We start from the raw sequence: 20706 nt of genomic DNA, 5'->3' as shown, positions 1-20706 counted from the left end.
ATAGTCCGGATGTGGCCTGGCGATCCCCTGCTTGATAGCTACTTCGGCATGGTGAGGCGGCTTGTGAATGCCTGCCCACGGCTTGACGTCATAAAGCGGTATGTCTGCATCAAGGGCGCGCGCAAGGCTTTTGCCCGAGCAAAGGTGCACTGGGCGAAGCGGGACGCCGAGAAGCTGGTGAAGGAGGGGCCGCCGGAAGGCAAGGAGCATCGCCACCCCGAAATGTATTATAACAGTGTCCTAAAGGGTTCTCGCCTTGTGGCGGAGGAAAGTACTAAGGATGTAATATTCGAATGAATGTACTCATGCGATCCTGTAATATGAAATGAGTTCATTTGCGCTATGCAACGCTTGTGAATTTAAAATATTACCTTCTGTGCGGCCGTTTACAAAATCTGAGAGTTGGCCAGTCGTCGGCTTCTGCCCCCATGTAACTAGTACTAAGGTGTTCGGGATAAATCTGAGCACTCTTTATCCAAATTTTGGGTCCTTAGACGGAGGTGTTCAGCACAACGAACCAGGCAATCAGACTATAAGGCTTTATCACTCTCACTTAGCCATAGAAGTCTACAATTTTAAATTTTGGCGAAGCCCCTAGTATTCGGAGGGCCGAATTTGGGGTGCTATATATGCCTAAGTCAGGCAAGGCCGACTCCTCACCCGAAGCGAAAAAAGTCTTTAGGGACTTGAGACCTCTCGAACAGCGACCAGCTCTCGCCTTATCATGTCAGTCAGTTTTCGGCTTTCTCTACTGATGTGCTCGTTCGGAAGAACCAGGACACAATCGCAGTAGTTCTCCCAGTGCTACCTTAGCCGATATTGTGGAACGTAAGGTACCAAAACATGGGAGCCGGGCAAACCCAACTATTGACCCAAGACATGATTCGGAGCTGATGCATATAATGCTATAAGTACAGGGTGCCGCACTGTCGAAAGTGTTCGGACTTCTCACGCCGTATTATGGGGTATATTGAAGCCCCTGGCATACTGGTCGTACCAGAATGTACGGGTGCAAGTTGTCGTAAATAAACAGACAAGGAAAAAAAAGAAGGGTAATGCAATAATAGACTAATGCTATGCATTGTTATTTAAATAATACGTCGAAGCGTACTGATACAAGTAGTGCAATAAGCAAAAATAGGACTATTTGACATATCCTATCCAAGGGCAAATTGCTTATGGGTATTTAAAAAGGGTACTTCGATCGTTATTAGAGACCACCTGGGGATTCCCTTGTACGTCTTAGCTTCTTGCCTCCTTGGTTTTTCCTTCCCGTAATGTGTGCAGCAATCAGACTGCGGAAGAGGGGCTTCCAGAGAGTAAGGTCCTGAAAGGGAAAAAATGATAAAGGTATACAACCCCTGGGGCGGTTGAGCCACATTGTGGGACGTGCCCTGGTCGTGCCCCCGCCTATGCCCATGGTATTTTTAGTGCGTAATTATGTACGCGCGGCACAGATTTCATCGCTTGACTAGGACTAGGACGGGGGCCGAATTCCTAGGCGAGCTCTGAACGTGCCAGGCGATCCTGTTGCAGGTTACTCCGGACTCGCTTGAAGGTATCTGGGGGCTTTATCGCCGAATTGGCGGTTTGCCTTAAAAGGCTGCTTCGTGCTTCGGCTGCGAGGGCCGCAGTGTGCTCCTCCGTGTGGAGCGAGCGTTCTGTGTTTCCATTGACTGTTATAACCCCACGAGGTCCTGGCATTTTGAGCTTGATGTATGCATAATGCAGTACCGCATTAAATATGGCAAATGCGGTTCGCCTGAGCAGTGCGTGATAGCCACTGCGGAACGGGACGATATCAAAGATTAACTCCTCGCTTCAGAAGTTGTCCGGAGATCCGAAGACCACTTCTAGTGTGATTGAGCCCGTGCAATGGGCCTCTACACCTGGGATGACACCTTTAAAGGTGGTTTTAGTGGGTTTGATCCTCGAGGGGTCTATACCCATTTTGCGCACTGTATCCAGATAGAGCAGGTTCAGGCTGCTGCCGCCGTCCATAAGGACTTGGGTGAGGTGAAATCCGTCGATGATGGGGTCAAGGACCAATGCGGCAGATCCGCCATGACGGATACCAGTGGGGTGGTCCCTGCGATCGAAGGTGATCGGACAAGAGGACCATGGGTTGAATTTTGGGGCGACTGGCTCCATCGCATAGACGTCCCTTAGTGCACGCTTTTGTTCCCTCTTGGGAATGTGGGTTGCGTCTATCATCTTCACCGTTTTCTCTTGTGGAGGGAATCTCTTCTGTCCTCCTGTGTTCGGCAGCCGAGGCTCTTCCTCGTCGTCGCTATGTAGCCCCTTGTCCCTGTTTTCGGCATTCAACTTGCCGGCCTGCCTGAACACCCAGCATTCTCTATTGGTGTGATTGGCTGGCTAATCGGGGGTGCCGTGAATTTGACATGAGCGATCGAGTATGCGGTCCAAACTGGACGGGCCCGGATTGCTTCTTTTGAATGGCTTCTTCCGCTAACCGGATTGAGAGCCGTTGAATCCGGCATTGACTGTCGTGTCTTCGGCGTTGTCGCCGTTGTTGCGGCGCTTGTGTCTATTACGACGTGGTCTGCCGTTAGTATCCTTTGTATCTGAAGTGCCATGACTTCTTGATGTGTTGTTGCTGCGAGCCAGCCAGCTGTCTTCGCCCGCGCAAAAGCGGGTCATGAGCGCCGTGAGGGCTGCCATAGACTTTGGCTTCTCCTGGCCGAGGTGCCGGGTGAGCCACTCGTCACGGATGTTATGCTTAAATGCCGCTAAGGCCTCTGCATCCGGACAGTCGACAATTTGGTTTTTCTTAGTTAGGAACCAGGTCCAGAATTGCCTGGCCGATTCCCCTGGTTGCTGAGTTATATGGCTCAAGTCATAAGCATCCGGTGGTCGCACATAAGTGCCCTGGAAGTTGTCAAGAAATGCATCTTCCAAATCCTCCCAACTGCCAATGTAGTCTGCTGGCAGGCTATTCAGCCAATGCCGAGCTGGTCCTTTGAGTTTTAGTGGGAGGTACTTGATGGCATGTAGATCATCACCGCGAGCCTTGTGGATGTCGAGGAGGAAATCCTCGATCCATACCACGGGATTTGTTGTACCATCATATGATTCAATGTTTACGGGTTTAAAACCCTCTGGGAATTCGTGATCCATTACTTCATCAGTGAAGCATAGGGGGTGTGCGGCGCCTCTGTGCCGGGCTATATCACGACGCAGTTCATATGAGTCTTGTCTGCTATATTCGGCCCGGCCGGATTTGCTTTTAGTGTATCCGACGTGACGGTCATCGTCCCGCGTTGGTGTGCGCCCCCGTGATCTGTAGATTGATCTTGCATGTTTTGCCATGTTTTCCAATACGTCTCGCAAGTCCCACGTGTTGCCCCAGGCCTTGGTATTTTTCTTTGAGTGGCGGCGGGGTGCGGGCTGGACTTCAGGCTGAAATGCCTCTCTGTCTCGGCCACGAGGTGGCCGATCAGCCGCATCATACACTGGTGATGTAGGTTTCAATGCTTCCTCCTCGAGTTGAGGTAGCAACCTGCGCTTTGGATAACTCTTGGTTGGGTGCTCGAGTTCATATTCCTCGGCTGCCAAGACTTCGGTCCATCTATCCGCTAGCAGATCTTGATCAGCTCGAAGCTGTTGTTGCTTTTTCTTCACGCTGTTTGCTGTGGCTATAAGCTGGCGCTTGAAGCGCTCCTGCTCTATGGGATCCTCAGGCACGACAAATTCTTCATCGCCGAGGCTCACTTCGTCTTCGGAGAGAGGCATGTAATTGTCATCCTCTGATTCTCCATTTGCTGCCTGTTCCGGAGGGCTAGCTTGTTCGTCCTCCCGCTCGAGGTCTGGCTGGAGGGGATTATCGTCGTCTTCGGCACTATCCGGAGCGTTAGTTTCTCTTGTGTCGGTATCACTGCTTTTGCTACGGCGAGACTTAGAGCGGCGCCGCTGACGTCGGTGCTTGGATTGCTTCTTGGAGGGGTTATCCTCCGTTGTCTTATCGTCATCCCCTTTTTGGGGGTGTCCACCATGTATATGTCATACGATGAGGTGGTAGTCCACCGCCCTGTGGGTGGTGGTTCTTGTTCGTCTGCTGCTTCGTCGTCCATACCGTCGATGTCTTCGGAGCCGAAGTCAAGCACGTCGGTTAAATCGTCGACAGTGGCTACTAACTGGGTGGTGGGTGGGGCGCGAATTTCTTCATCGTCCGCATCCCATTCTAGCCGGACATAGTTCGGCCAAGGGTCTCCTGACAGGGAGAGAGACTTCAATGAGTTTAGTACGTCGCCAAAAGGCGAGTGCTGAAAGATATCCGCGGAGGTAAACTCCATGATCGGTGCCCAATCGGATTTGATGGGCACGGACACCAGCGGCTCGGAGTCCGTGGCCGGGGACGAATCCAACGGTTCGGCAACACGGGTCTCGTAGGAGGTGAAGTCAGTATTCGGCGCTATCGCCACTGAGTGTGGGGCCTCTGTGGAGGGGTCCATCCACCCGTCCATAGATGGCACAATTTGTTCCGGATTGATGGTCGGAGTAGTTGCAAGTGTGATCTCCCGAACACAGTCCGATGGCAGAGCTAAATCATGCTCGTCGTGATCGTGCAGTGCACCTGACATGGGCTCGAATCCGTCGAAGATCAAGTCTCCGCGGATGTCGGCAGTATAGTTCAAGTTTCCAAACCTGACCTGATGGCCAGGGGCGTAGCTATCGATCTGCTCCAGATGGCCAAGCGAGTTAGCCCGCAGTATGAAGCCGCCGAATATGAACATCTGTCCGGGGAGGAAAACCTCACCCTGGATCGCATCGTTGCCGATGATCGAAGGAGCCATCAAGCCTTATGGTGACGGCACAGTGGAATTCTCAATGAAAGCACCAATGTCGATGTCAAAACCGGCGGATCTCGGGTAGGGGGTCCCGAACTGTGCGTCTAAGGCGGATGGTAATAGGAGGCGGGGGACACAATGTTTACCCAGGTTCGGGCCCTCTCGATGGAGGTAATACCCTACTTCCTCCTTGATTGATCTTGATGATATGAGTATTACAAGAGTTGATCTACCACGAGATCATAGAGGCTAAATCCTAGAAGCTAGCCTATGGTATGATTTTTGTAGTCCTACGGACTAAACCCTCCGATTTATATAGACACCGGAGGGGGCTAGGGTTAGACAGAGTCGGTTACAAGGGAGGAGATCCACATATCCGTATTGCCAAGCTTGCCTTCCACGCCAAGGAGGGTCCCATCCGGATACGGGACGAAGTCTTCAATCTTGTATCTTCATAGTCCAATAGTCCGGCCAAAGGATATAGTCCGACTGTCCGAGGACCCCCTAATCCAGGACTCCCTCAACGATGTTTACCCAGGTTCGGGACCTCTCTATGGAAGTAATACCCTACTTCCTTCTTGATTGATCTTGATGAATATGAGTGTTACAAGAGTTGATCTACCACGAGATCGTAATGGCTAAACCCTAGAAGTCTAGCCTATGTGAATATGGTAATGAGTATATCCTTTCGGGACTAACCCCTCTGGTTTATATACACCGGGGGGATCTACGGTTCACATGGAGTCGGTTACATAAGAAGGAATCTTCATAGTTGGTCACCAAGCTTGCCCTCCACGCCAAGTAGAGTCCAATCCGGACAGGGTGCAGTCTTCGGCCTTCAAGTCTTCACAGCCCATCAGTCCGGCCCATGGATAACAGGCCGGACACCCGAGGACCCCTTAGTCCAGGACTCCCTCAGTAGCCCCCGAACCAGTCTTCAATAGCGAGGTGCTCGGCACACATATTGTCTTCGGCATTGCAAGGCGGGTTCCCCCTTCAATGATCTCCAAGTAATGTATTCGGCCATTGATCAAATGTCGCCTCCTTGGCTTCTGCGCGTTAAATAATCTTCGTCCTCCACGTGTCGAGCAAATGTGGAAAGTCAGGGTATTTTTGCAAATAACACCCCATCCACGCGAGGAAGAACGCCTATTAAAGAGATTGGATCCCAGATCCGTTCAGCGCTACGCAGAAGAAATCCCCAAAGACTTCTTAGGAGAAACCATTCCAGCATGGCTAGTGTTCCCAGCTCCTCCGCTCGTCCCAGCCCAGAGAAAGGCGAGTGGGAGAGGTGTTCTGTGTCTCATAGTCGATTGACGAAGTTGCAAATGCAGGGATTCCTTCCCCATGCAGATCTAGTCCTTGTTCGAACGGGGCTAGCTTACTTCAATGAGGGGACTCAGGCGGAGGACTTCCCCAATCCGTCCGGGGGAGAGCGAGTGGGTTTTGTCCCCTACCTGCTAAGAAGCGTTGGATTTCCAATCCATCCGTTCCTCCGAGGGTTTCTGGAGTATTACAGCCTCCAACTGCACAACTTCACTCCGGCCTCTATTCTGCACATTGCAGGTTACGTCGCTTTATGCGAACTATTCTGGGCGTCGAGGCTCATTTCGAGTTATGGAGAAAGTTGTTCTGCCTCGTCCCGTGCAATCACGAAGGGTCAATATTTGAAGTGGGCGGAGCCGAGGTATGGCGCCTCGGCGATACTGGATATCCATCCGGCACACCAAGGAAGGCACCTGATGAATGGCCCTCCGAATGGTTTTATATAGAGGACGTTGCGCTTCCCGACCCGGTTCAAAAGGGTCTTGCTGAGTTTGCACGCATCCCGTTGAAGAAACGCCACAGTTGGCGTCCCCGGAGTCTTGAAGAGGATGATGGCGCCGAGGTTCGTCAGCTGATGAGCAGAATAAAAGAGCTCACTCAGTCCGGACTCACAGTAATCAAGGTTATGGCAATTTCCATAGCGTGAGGGGTTCAGCCGCTCCAATACAGAGGGCTCCCAATGTGGCACTACAATGGGGAGGACGACACCTCTCGTTGCGGCCGGAAAGGTCCGGATACCCCTGCCGCTTTGGCTAAGATATTAGCCGAACTGTTCAAATGGGAGGAAAAGGAATTTCTCCACATCAAATTTAGAGGTGGGTACTCTATGTATAACCCTCCTAGCTGGGTAAGGCCCTACCCATCTATTTTAACTCCTTCTATCTCCGAATTGCCTTTGATAAACTTCTAGCTTGTTTGCTTATGTTAGCACTGGCGAAAGGTCACCGAGGGATTTTATATTCACGCTCCACAGCCGGAGGACCACAACCGAGAGCTCGATCCCGGGTTCGAAGAGGATCCGGATATATTTGTGGTGCTCGCGGAGGGGGTGTTTTACCAAGCGAGCTATGATGGCACAGAAGTGGCCATCATCGCTGACTACCCTAGTCTTCTTCCTGCTTCGTAGGTAAGTAATCGAGAAACACTTTCTCTGAAAGGGTGCTCTTACTCTGCCTCACCGACCGCATTGTCGCGTGTTCTATAGGGGAGGCGTTTGACGATACCGAGGAAACCGGTTCTTGCGCCGGGCAGGCCTTCGAATAGGAGGGCCGGTGAAGGCACCGTCGGGCCCTCATCGAGGAGGAACGAATAAATATATTTTTCAGCGGCCGTGTCCAACTGTGACCTATGCACCTGTTTGATTACAGGAGAAAGGTTCGCCGAACTGTGTCCGGGGGCGGCCGGCCGTGCTCCCAACAACCAAGATTTAGATCTAGTCGGGGAGACAGGGGCCGATGTAGGAACAAAGCCGGACTGCCCTTCGGGCCAGGGTTCAGACAATATGTCTGTTACCAACTTGGAAGTAGAGAGCGCCATGAATCGTCGGCGCTGCAGAGCTGTTTTACGAGACTCGAAGGTCTCGAACGAGGCATTTAATGCCTTTAGCTCGGGCGACGCATACATCCGAGCTGCTCGAGACGGGCTTAGAGAATCCATGAGTCAATATCCGATAGATGGGAAGGTAAGTTCTCTTTGTCAAAAAAGATAGCCATATACCCGTAGCCCCCAAGACTGAAAGCAGTTGGCACAACTGATTTGAGGATTGTTGAACAACTAGGTCCTCGCAGAGAAGAATAGTCTGCTAGCCCAAGAGGTGGAGCAGTGTCGGGCGCAGCTAAAAGCTGCTACCGCCGAACTGGGAGACTTGAAGAAGTCGTCCTCTGGTATTGTTCCCTTCCATCAAGGAAGAATAATTGTGTACCCACTGTGCTAATGTTGCTGCTGATTTCTCATAATAGGGCCGTCTGACCAACTTGAAGGGAAACTGAAGGTCGCCCAAGAGGGAGAAAAAGAGGCGAAAAGGCAACGCGCCACAGGCGAGCGTGTGCTGACCCGCGTTAGAGATGAGAAAAACAAGCTACAGGATTCCAACACTGCCTTGGGTGAAGAGTTGAAAGATGTCCAAGCCCAGTTAGCTGCTTCCGTGAAGGAGAACAAAAAACTGCGGGGCGGTATCTTCAGTATGTGTCCGAACTATTTGTGGATTAGCTCAGAGATAAATGGGACTGATATAGTCATGTTTGCAGGTGTACTGACGGGCTGTCCTGAAGAGGAGGTGTCCGGATCATCGAGTGATCTGCTACAGAGGCTGTCACAGGTGCACGAGCATGCTCGGCTAGCCATGCGGAGTGTGGCTAAGGCTTTATGGCCGTCCGACTCCCCTCCAGGAAGTATGGAGGAGCTTGTAGAGCTGTTCAAGGTAGCACGGCGGCGTATCCGGCTATGGAAGATATCGTCCTGCCGAGAGGGTGCGCGGGAAGCCTAGGCCATGGTGAAAACGCGATATACGAAGCTGGACCCGAATCACATGGCCAGGGTTGGACCCCTAGGGTCAAATGGGGAAGAAATTCCCATTAGTTTAGTATATGACCAAGTAGAGGTGGCCGCCAAATATTCCCAACAGGATTGTAAGTTAGACCGCCTGTTGGATGGTATAGAGAGGGAAGTGTTTGAGTTCAAGTGACTATGTATTTTCCTTGCCCTGTGTAATTCTAGCTGAATTGTATAGCATTTGTCATGGCAGACCTTTTCGCTTCAACCTCCGGACTCGAGGGTGCAGAGTGTTTCCGGATACCCTCACGGCCGAGTAGGCCGGGGCATGCCTGGAAAACTAGGCATAGGGGTCATAATTGCTTGAACAGACAAGTTGTATTCTGCTAGTTGTGTTATATTACATTTGAGTCGTAAGAAACATCTTCTAGAGAGAATAGTTCCGTTAAGGGTTCATTTCCCTGGGTGCGCATGTATTAATGTACATGTCTGATTTGTGGTGGAAAACATCACCGTTTTTGTAACTTCTGGGGGTTACCAATGGAGTCAGTGAAAAAACGTCTTTAATTCACCGACCGAATATTCCCTTAAGAACGCTAGCTTTCGGCTTCACCCAGTCTGAGGTACACATCCGGATGACCCGGTAGTAACAATCGTGGAGGTGCTCCCTTTATGCCCTAGCCGAACTAACGGGAACGAAGGGCATAAGCACAGGAGCCAGGCAACCCTTGGCCAAAACTTAAGTCATATCGATGCATATAGTGGAGAAGAAAAGGTACATATGGAAGAACTCATATGTCGAGAGCTTGATGCTCGAAGAGTAATGATAAAAAGCTTTTGTCTAAGAAGGCCCCAGGTATAATGGACATACATATTTGAAATATGTATGTCTTAGTGGTGTGCGGTCTAGCCGTACCGAAACTTTAAGGTGAAGAGGAAAAAGGTAATCGGAAAACAGAGAAAAATAATGGAAACTACAGGGGAGAAGGAGACGAACAAGGAGTTCGACGCTAGGCATAGAATCTTCTGAGTCTGGCCGCGTTCCAGGGGTTCGGCTCGAGACGATTGTCTGATGCATCACGAAGACGGTACGCTCCTCCGGTGAGAACTTTATCGATTATGAAGGGACCCTCCCATTTGGGCTTGAGCTTGTCCTTTTTCTTCTCCGGCAGGCGTAGGACGAGTTCGCCAACATTGTAAGTCTTGGCCCGTACTTCTCTGCTTTGGTATCTTCGAGCCTGCTGTTGATAGAATGTTGAACGGGCTTTTGCAACATCGCGTTCCTCCTCCAAGGCATCTAGGCTGTCCTGCCGACCGAGCTCGGCTTCTCTCTCTTCGTACATATGCACTCGAGGTGAGTCGTGAATAATATCGCAGGGCAATACGGCCTCTAAGCCATACACCATGAAAAAAGGTGTGTATCCGGTAGTTCGGTTGGGCGTGGTCTGCAGGCCCCAGAGTACGGAGTCGAGCTCCTCTACCCAGTGCTTGTCTGATTCTTTCAAGGACCGCACTAGTCTCGGCTTGATGCCGCTCATAATGAGACCATTGGCTCGTTCTACTTGACCGTTGGTTTGTGGGTGATAGACGGAGGCGTAATCGTGTTTAATACCCAGATTAGTACACCAGGTTTTTACCTCATCAGCTGTGAAATTGGAGCCGTTGTTGGTTATGATGCTGTGTGGGACACCATAACGGTGCACAACACCTGATATGAAGTCAATCACCGGGCCAGACTCGGCCGTTTTGACCGGTTTAGCCTCTATCCACTTAGTGAATTTGTCCACCATAAGCAGCAGCTATTTTTTCTTATGGCTTCCCCCCTTAAGGGGTCCGACCATATCCAGACCCCAGACCGCAAAAGGCCAGCTAATGGGGATGGTTTGTAAGGCAGTTGGGGGCATGTGGCTTTGGTTGGCGAAGAGCTGGCATCCGACGCAGCGTTGGACATGGTCCTGCGCGTCCGCTCGGGCTGTCAGCCAATAAAACCCAGTGGAAAAGGCTTTGCTAACGAGGGCCCGAGCTGCGGCGTGGTGTCCGCCGAGGCCAGCGTGAATTTTCGCTAACAGCTGCCGCCCTTCTTCTTCGGAGATACATCTTTGAAGTACTCCGGTAGTGCTTTTCTTGTAGAGCTCTCCGTCGTGGACCTTGTAGGCCTTCGAACGCCTAACAATGCGGCGAGCCTCATTCTGGTCATCGGGAAGCTCCTTCCTATTAATGAGGCCAAGAAGAGTTCGGTCCACAAGGCAGTGACTGCCATAATGAGATGGGCCGATGGTGTTATTTCAGTGGCTGAGCCCCCGGTACTTTCTGTATGTTTGGGATTTAATGTTGTGTTCGGATCTGAACTGTTGTTGTCGCCCTCCCCTTGTCACACCACGGATGGCTTAAAGAGCCTTTCCAGGAAGATGTTAGGTGGGACGGGGTCGCGCTTAGCACCGACGCGAGCTAGGACGTCCGCTTCCTGATTGCTTTCTCGGGCAATGGGGTGAAATTCAAGTCCTTCAAACCGAGCTGACATTTTCAATACGGTATTGCGATAAGCTACCATCTTTGGATCTTTGGCGTCAAAGTCGCCGTTTATTTGAGCTATCGCGAGGTTCGAGTCCCCGCGCAGCTCCAGGCGTTGTATGCCCATGGATGTGGCCATCTGAAGACCATGCAGTAGGGCCTCGTATTCGGCTGCGTTGTCGGAGTCTGTCTACAATATGGGGAGTACATACTGGACGACGTCTCCAGTAGGGGATGTTAAGACGACGCCCGCTCCTAGTCCTGCCAACATTTTGGAACCATCAAAATACATAACCCAATTTGAGTATGCACCGTACTCTTTAGGGAGTTCGGCCTCTGTCCATTCGGCGATGAAGTCGGCCAGCACTTGAGATTTGATGGCTCGACGCGGCTTGTATATTATGTCGAATGGAAGTAGCTCTATGGCCCATTTGGCGATACGTCCCGTGGCATCGCGGTTGTTTATTATGTCATTGAGTGGGACCTCGGAAGCCACCGTGATTAAACACTCCTGGAAGCAGTGTCGTAGCTTGCGGGATGCCATGAAAACTGCGTATGCTATCTTTTGGTAGTGGGGGTACCGAGATTTGCATGGTGTGAGGACAGTGGATACATAGTATACTGGATTTTGAAGTGGGAATTTGTGTCCTTCATGTTCTCGTTCGACGACGAGCACGACGCTCACTACTTGTTTGTTGCCGATATGTATAGCAGCATGGGTTCACCTGCGTTTGGTGCGGCCAGGATTGGATTGCTTGCTAGGAGGGTCTGATACGTCCATTTTGCATCATGATTTTTTGTCGATATTTATTGCATTATGGGTTGTTATTACACATTATGTCACAATACTTATGCCTATTCTCTCTTATTTTACAAGGTTTACATAAGGAGGGAGAATGCCGGCAGCTGGAATTCTGGGCTGGAAAAGGAGCAAATATTAGAGACCTATTCTGCACAACTCCAAAAGTCCTGAAACTCCACGGAAGTTATTTTTGGAAATAATAAAAAATATTGAGCGGAAGAAATACGTTAGGGGGGCCTCCACCTGGCCACGAGGGTGGGGGCGCCCCTGCCTCGTGGGCCCCTGTTGGCCCTCCGGTGCCCATCTTATGCTATATGAAGTCTTTAGTCCGAAGAAAAATAATAAGCAAGCTTTCGGGACGAGACTCCGCCGCCACGAGGCGGAACCTTGGCGGAACCAATCTAGGGCTCCGGCAGAGCTGTTCTGCCGGGGACACTTCCCTCCGGGAGGGGGAAACATCGCCATCCTCATCACCAACGCTTCTCTCATCGGGAGAGGGCAATCTCCATCAACATCTTCACCAGCACCATCTCCTCTCAAACCCTAGTTCATCTCTTGTATCCAATTCTTGTCTCTAAGTCTGGGATTGGTACCTGTAGGTTGCTAGTAGTGTTGATTACTCCTTGTAGTTGATGCTAGTTGGTTTATTTGGTGGAAGATCATATGTTCAGATCCTATATACATATTAATACTCCTCTAATCATGAACATGAATATGCTTTGTGAGTAGTTACGTTTGTTCCTAAGGACATGGGAGAAGTCTTGCTATTAGTAGTCATGTGAATTTGGTATTCGTTCGATATTTTGATGAGATGTATGTTGTCTATCCTCTAGTGGTGTTATGTGAACGTCGACTAGATAACACTTTACCATTATTTGGTCCTAGAGGAAGGCATTGGGAAGTAATAAGTAGATGATGGGTTGCTAGAGTGACAGAAGCTTAACCCTAGTTTATGCGTTGCTTCGTAAGGGGCTGATTTGGATCCATATGTTTCATGCTATTGTTAGGTTTACCTTAATACTTTTGTTGTAGTTGCGGATGCTTGCAATAGAGGTTAATCATAAGTGGGATGCTTGTTTAAGTAAGGACAGCACCCAAGCACCGGTCCACCCACATATAAAATTATCAAAGTACCGAACGCGAATCATATGAACGTGATGAAACCTAGCTTGATGATAATTCCCATGTGTCCTCGGGAGCGTTTTCCTTTATATAAGAGTTTGTCCAGGCTTGTCCTTTGCTACAAAAAGGATTGGGCCACCTTGCTGCACTTTATTTACTTTTGTTACTTGTTGCTCGTTACAAATTATCCTATCACAAAACTATCTGTTACCTATTATTTCAGTGCTTGCAGAGAATACCTTGCTGAAAACCGCTTATCATTTCCTTCTGCTCCTCATTGGGTTCGACACTCTTACTTATCGAAAGGACTACGATAGATCCCCTATCCTTGTGGGTCATCAAGACTCTTTTCTGGCGCCGTTGCCGGGGAGTGAAGCGCCTTTGGTAGGTGGAATTTTGTAAGGAAAAATTTATATAGTGTGCTTAAATTTACTGTCACTTGTTACTATGAAAAGTAATCCTCTGGGGGGCTTGTTCAGGGTATCTTCACCCCGACCGGTAGAGCAAAGATTTTCTCCACAACCTAATTAAACTACTGAAAATGAAAATGTCAACTTTGAGATTCCTTCGGGTATGTTAGAAAAACTGCTAGCTAATCCTTATGCAGGAGACGGAACGAAGCATCCTGATGAGCACCTAATATATGTGGATGAAGTTTGTGGATTATTTAAGCTTACAGGTATACCTGGTGATTTTATTAAGAAGAAGGTCTTCCCTTTATCTTTGAAGGGATATGCATTGACATGGTATAGGCTATGTGATGATACGGGATCATGGAACTACAAACGATTGAAATAGGAATTTCATCAGAAATTTTATCCTATGCATCTTGTTCATCGTGATCGCAATTATATATATATAATTTTTGGCCTCGCGAAGGAGAAAGCATCGCTCAAGCTTGGGGGAGGCTTAAATCATTGTTATATTCATGCCCCAATCATGAGCTCCCAAGAGAAATCAGTATTCAATTTTTTATGCTCGGCTTTCTGATAACAATCGCACCATGCTCGATACTTCTTGTGCTGGCTCTTTTTCTATGAAGACTATTGAATTCAAATGGGATTTATTGGATAGGATTAAACGCAACTCTGAAGAATGGGATCTCGACGAAGGTAAGGAGTCAGGTATGACACCTAAGTTTGATTGTGTTAAATCTTTTATGGATACCGATGTTTTCCGTAAATTTAGCACTAAATATGGACTTGACTCTGAGATAGTAGCTTCTTTCTGTGAATCTTTTGCTGCTCCCTAAGGAGAAGTGGTTTAAATATCATCCTCCCATAGAAGTAAAAGTAGCTGCACCTATTATAGTTGAAGAAAATACTATCACTTATAATGATCCTATTGTTCCTACTTCTTATGTTGAGAAACCACCTTTCCCTGTTAGGATAAAGGACCATGCTAAAGCTTCAACTGTGGTCCGTAAAAGCAATATTAGAACTTATACACCTCCTGAGCACATTAAAGTTGAACCTAATATTGCTATTGTTAAAGATCTCTTGTCTGTTAATATCGATGGGCATGTTATTCATTTCCGTGATGAAACTGCTAGAATTGCCAAACCTTGTGCTAAAGATAAAAATAGACCTGTGGTAGGCATGCCTGTTATTTCAGTTAAAATAGGAGATCATTGTTATCATGGCTTATCTGATAATGGTGCTAGCGCTAGTGCAATACCTTTTGACTTATACAAAGAAATTATACATGATATTGCACCTGCTGAGATAGAAGATATTGATGTCACAATTAAACTTGCCAATAGAGATACTATTTCACCAATGGGAATTGTTAGAGATGTTGAAGTCTTGTGTGGGAAAACTAAATATCCTGCTGATTTTCTTGTTCTTGGCTCCCCACAAGATAGCTTTTGCCCCATTATATTTGGTAGACCCTTCTTGAATACTGTTAATGCTAAGATAGACTGCAAAAAAGATGTCGTTACTATTGGTTTGGGTGATATGTCTCATGAGTTTAATTTCTCTAAATTCAGTAGACAACACCGTGAAGAGGAATTGCCTAGTAACGATGAAATAATTGGTCTTGCTTCTATTGCCATACCTCCTAGTGATCCTTTAAAACAATATTTTCTAGACCATGAAAATGATATGTTTATGAATGAAAGAAGGGAAATAGATGAAGTATTCTTTAAACAGGAACCTATCTTGAAACACAATTTGCCTGTTGAAATCCTAGGGGATCCTCCTCCACCCAAGGGTGATCCCGTGTTTGAGCTTAAACCGTTACCTGATACTCTTAAATATGCTTATCTTGATGAAAAGAAGATATATCATGTTATCATTAGTGCTAACCTTTCAGAGCATGAAGAAGAGAGATTATTGAAAACTCTGAAGAAGCACTGTGCTGCTATTGGATATACTCTTGATGATCTTAAGGGCAACAGTCCCACTCTATGTCAACACAAAATAAATTTGGAGAAAGATGCCAAACCAGTTCGTGATCATCAATGACGGCTGAATCCTAAAATGAAAGAAGTGGTAAGAAAGGAAATACTAAAGCTCCTTGAGGCAGGTATAATTTATCCCGTTGCTGATAGTCAGTGGGTAAGTCCTGTCCATTGTGTCCCTAAGAAGGGAGGTATTACCGTCGTTCCTAATGATAAAGATGAATTGATCCCACAAAGAATTATTACAGGTTATAGGATGGTAATTGATTTCCGCAAATTAAATAAAGCTACTAAAAAGGATCATTACCCCTTACCTTTTATCGATCAAATGCTAGAAAGATTATCTAAACATACACATTTTTGCTTTCTAGATGGTTATTCTGGTTTCTTTCAAATACCTATGTCAGCCGATGATCGATCAAAGACCACTTTTACTTGCCCTTTTGGTACTTTTGCTTATAGACGTATGCCTTTTGGTTAATGTAATGCACCTGCCACCTTCCAAAGATGCATGATGGCTATATTCTTCGACTTTTGTGAAAAGATTTGTGAGGTTTTCATGGACGATTTCTCCGTCTATGGATCCTCTTTTGATGATTGCTTGAGCAACCTTGATCGAGTTTTGCACAGATGTGAAGAAACTAACCTTGTCTTGAATTGGGAAAAGTGCCACTTTATGGTTAATGAAGGTATTGTCTTGGGGCACAAAGTTTCGGAAAGAGGTATTGAAGTTGATAAAGCCAAGGTTGATGCTATTGAAAAGATGCCATCACTACAAAAAAATACACTTCCGTGATGATACGTGTTTGTCACAGTAGGTCGCGTTTTTTGTCATGCATGTACATCCATGATGATTTTATGACAGAATCAAGATAGTCATACCTGTGCTGTCGTAGAAGTGTTCCATGACATTACCAAAATTATCATCACGGAAGTGTCCACTTCCATGACGATAAATCGCGCGTCACAGAAGTGCTTTCGTCAAGGGTGACCGACACGTGGCATCCACCGTAACGGAACGCTGTTAACCTATCGGGTAGGGTTTTGGATCCGATAACCCGTTAACAGCCCCGACCAATGGGGAATTTCCACGTGTAAAATTCTTATTGGCCGGACGAAACACGTGTCAGCTCGTCAGTGGGTCAGATAGGCGCCTATGATATGTCGACACGTGCCACGGCCCACCATTGGCCCATTTAGCTTACAAAGCCAGCCCGTTTGACTTGGTCAGAAGTTAACGGGCTGGCCCATGAAAAGCCTGTTAATGGTCTCTTCACAAATAGCCCATTTAACGGCCCGTTAACTCATGGCCCATTAGGCCCTAAAGGAAATCGGCCCAACAACATCATGTGGACCGTCGAATATAACACCCGCCCATTTCACTTTCGGCCCATGTATGGCCCACGATGTCTTTCGGCCCATATGAGGCCTTCGTATCTTTCGGCCCTTTACAGGCCCACGGTGACTCTAACCCATAATGAATAGTAATTTTCTTTATACCCGTTAACGGCCCGTGATTTACATGGGCCGTTTCCAGCCCGTGCTAGCTTTCGGCCTATTGACGGCCCATACGTTCTTGGGCTCCTTTTTGGCCCTCGATTACTTCTGGCCCGTTATTGGCATGTTCCCCTAATGGGCCAAATTCGGCCCATGGCAAGGGTCGGCCCGTTACTGGCCTGTTCCCCTAATGGGCCAAATTTGGCCCATGGCAAGAGTCGGCCCGTTACTGGCCTGTTACCCTAATGGGCCAAATTCGGCCCATGGCAAGAGTCGGCCTGTTTCTGGCCTGTTAATCCGCTGCGCCATTTCCAGCCCGTCCTATATTCTGGCCCATTAACGACCCGTTATGCCTGTGACCGAATTAAGCCTTTGCTGCCCTACGGCCTGTTAACGGCCTGTTACCGTGCTGGGCCGGTACCAATTACGCCCGATTACGGCCCATGTAGACCCATTTATCCGATGGCCCAAGGCCCACCGATTATAGGCCCATTTATCGACGGCCCGTAGGAGACCCATGGATCCTACGACCCGTATATGGCCCATGGTAGTTGCGGCCACTAGCAAACCAGGGAAAAAGAAGACTAGGAAATAAATAAGGCCGAAACTAACGCTAGGCTATTAAGGCGATTGCACAGATTACATCCACTTGGCATCAAAGATCGCCACCAGTGCAAATATAGGGAACACCCTACACTATACAAAAATGGCTTGCTGTTTTCTTCAGCCGGTGGCTGCACGTTAAGAATAAATTTTGTATCGCACCAAAACAAATTACAACTATATAACAAAAGGAAGGTTGGCATAAAACTTAACAGTCTAGCAGATAAATGCACCACCAGAAGTTCAGAAGCTCAGTTCATTTGACCTAACTATTACGTTTTCATGCTGTATTGTCCGATGGAGCACCATAACCCTCGCCTTCATTTCCCCTAGGCTCCTGAACAACATAGCAAATGTCTGATAGTCTGCTTTCAAAACCATATATATCTTGACGACATTGAGCAATGTTTCTCCTTGTTTCACAAAGGGTCTCTGTTAGGGAATGGACTTGTGTCTAGAGCCCAGATACAACATTGCTTTGAGCTTGCATATCTTGATCATGAGGCAGTTTGGACGATATTGCCTTAACAACCAACCCAGTATTACGCAGGAACGTGCTTTTGGCACTGTTAGTGGACAGGTACTGACCCACTGCAGTAAGAGCTGACTTTGCGGTTATAGTTGCCTCGCCACCTTCAGAAGGTGGCGGTTCCACCATTTTTTCCATAGCTCGCTGAAAAGTTGAGGTTTTTCATTAGTAGTACCAGAACAGAAGATATTAAGGAGGCAGCAAAACCAAACAAAATAGCTTTGGTCTATATACAGAACTTATTCTGGTGAACCCATGTAAAATATTAGTTGTATTTTATTCCAAAGTACATAATAAAACCAGGTTCCAAACATATGACCATGTACCATCGCTAATGTATTGTCTATTTCTTCACATTGTGTTGAGGGCTAAGGATAAAGAGACGAAGTTTATAATACGGTAAGCATAGTATGACATCATACATATCGCAAAACAACTGAGAACAGACAAACAGGCAATTGTAACGTTGTGTGGGCAAGTCCAGCACGGAACTAGATTACGGGTCAAGATCAAAGGAACATCACTCCTCTCTTTTAAACCTTGTAAGGTGCAATGATACGCTAAGACAATTGTGTATAAAATTGAAAAGAGTAATAGAGATTGGCTGCAAACCATGCTGTTCAAGGCACAAGTTAGAGTAAGTAGTAGTTAAAAGGCATGAGGATTAAAGACTTACAACAGCGGCTTTGACTGGTGTAGTCATGCCCTTCTTCTTGCTGGTGTGACAGTCCTTGAAGATTTCCACAGCATTTGGTTCAGGTACTTTTTGGTCCTTGCGGGCTTTCCTCTGCATTTCAAACAAATCAATATAGATCTGATAATATGGTACAACGAAAAGACTGAAACACCAGCTAATTACAACTACGAGATCCTGTCGTCTGTTGGAATTTCACTTTCGTACGGTTGGCCTTGTTCTTTGAACAGTTCACCTACAAGAAGATAGATTTGTGTGGCACATGCGTAAATAGGACTTCAACATGTGATCTGATCACATATATATAATGTACCTGATACTTCGGATCAGACCAGTGTTTAACAAGGCCCCTCGAGTCTTTTCATCCGATATATTTTCCACTGGAGATGTTTGGGAAAGTTCACTGTTAGCCTTGCCTTCAAAGTGAGTTTTCCTCAAGTTATACCGATACTGTCGCAGAGCAGACTTGAAAACATGGGTGCAAGCTTGTCTGGTTGCATCATCTTGGCTATCCAACTTGAACCTCATCTGTTGAAAATTATGGGAGTCTCATTATCAGCAACCTAGAAAGTATGGGACAGAACAAGATGATATTACTAGTTTCCATACATAACCATACTTACAGATAAATGGTCAAGGAAGGTGTTGAACTGGGTTTCGTCTTTGTCATTCCTGTACTGAATCCATGTTGGGAGGATACGTACATGGCACCTAACGGCAACCGCTGCCTCTGATACTAACTTGGCTGACTCTGTAGCATCACGTGGCCTTTTTAAACCTGCCTCAAAATGGATCTCCATTCTTCCTCCTCTAGATTTAGTTAACCTATCGAGCTTTATCCCTGATGTTTGTTTCCTCTTGCGCCTAGGTGCTAGTCCAACAACGAACATAGGAAGTGTTAGTGTACATCAAACTGTGAGACTACATATAAAGAAGCATGCAACTGTAACTTGACTCCAGCAACTACCTTCTTGTTGTTGAAGCTCACAAGGTTCATCTGATATTGCCAACTCGTCTTGTGTCAAGAGTGCTTGGGAAGTAGTGTCAGGTGGCAAGGGAGCTTGGGAACGTGCTGCTAGCTCAGTTGACACACGAGTAAGTCGTGCAGCTGGTAGTATTGTGGTAGGTGTTGCAAGAACTAGGGCTGTCTCTGCTTGTTTGGTGGCAGCTATTTGTTTCTGTTTGGCTTTTTTTGCAACTCGTGTAGCATGGGATGCCGTGTTTGTAGAATTTTCCGCTGGACTTTGACCTTCTATTGCACCATCAGTACCAGCAGAATCTGCAGGATTCATCCGCTTCTCATTCCCTGCCATTCTGTGTTTCTTCCTCTTTCTCTGTGCCATGTTAAGTCAAGCCGACAAGAAAAACGAATAACAATTTAGTTCTTCAGAACAAATTGATGCGTGATGCAGACAAACTGAACTTTGATGTTAGACAACCACATGATAGGAGGATGTAATATGTATGAAAAACAGGACGGAAGAGATAACCAGAACTATGATGTGTAAACTAAGAAGAAGACATTTCACCAAATTAGAAGCAATGCAATGGAAGGTAGACACCATATGAAAGATGCTACAAATATCGCTCTGCCAAGTTAACAGTGTCTCATCATAAATGGCGTTTAAACAAATGTGAAGCAGTACAAGAAATAAATCATATGCAAGATGCAAACAACATCACACTACCATGTTAGAGGTCTCTCGTCATTAGTGCCATTGCATATTCACAGCATTGCATATTCACAGCTTATGATGTGTAAACTAAGGAGAAGGCATTTCAACAAATTAGAAGCAATGAAAGCTAGACACCATATGAAAGATGCAACGAATATCACTCTACCAAGTTAAAACTGTCTCGTCATAAGTGCCATTTCAACAAATTAGTAGTACAAGCTAGAAAAGAATGTGAGATGTAACT

This window comes from Triticum aestivum, chromosome 2D (genome assembly GCF_018294505.1).
Source record: "Triticum aestivum cultivar Chinese Spring chromosome 2D, IWGSC CS RefSeq v2.1, whole genome shotgun sequence".
Taxonomy (NCBI): domain Eukaryota; kingdom Viridiplantae; phylum Streptophyta; class Magnoliopsida; order Poales; family Poaceae; genus Triticum; species Triticum aestivum.
Note: the sequence above shows the minus strand (reverse complement) of the source record.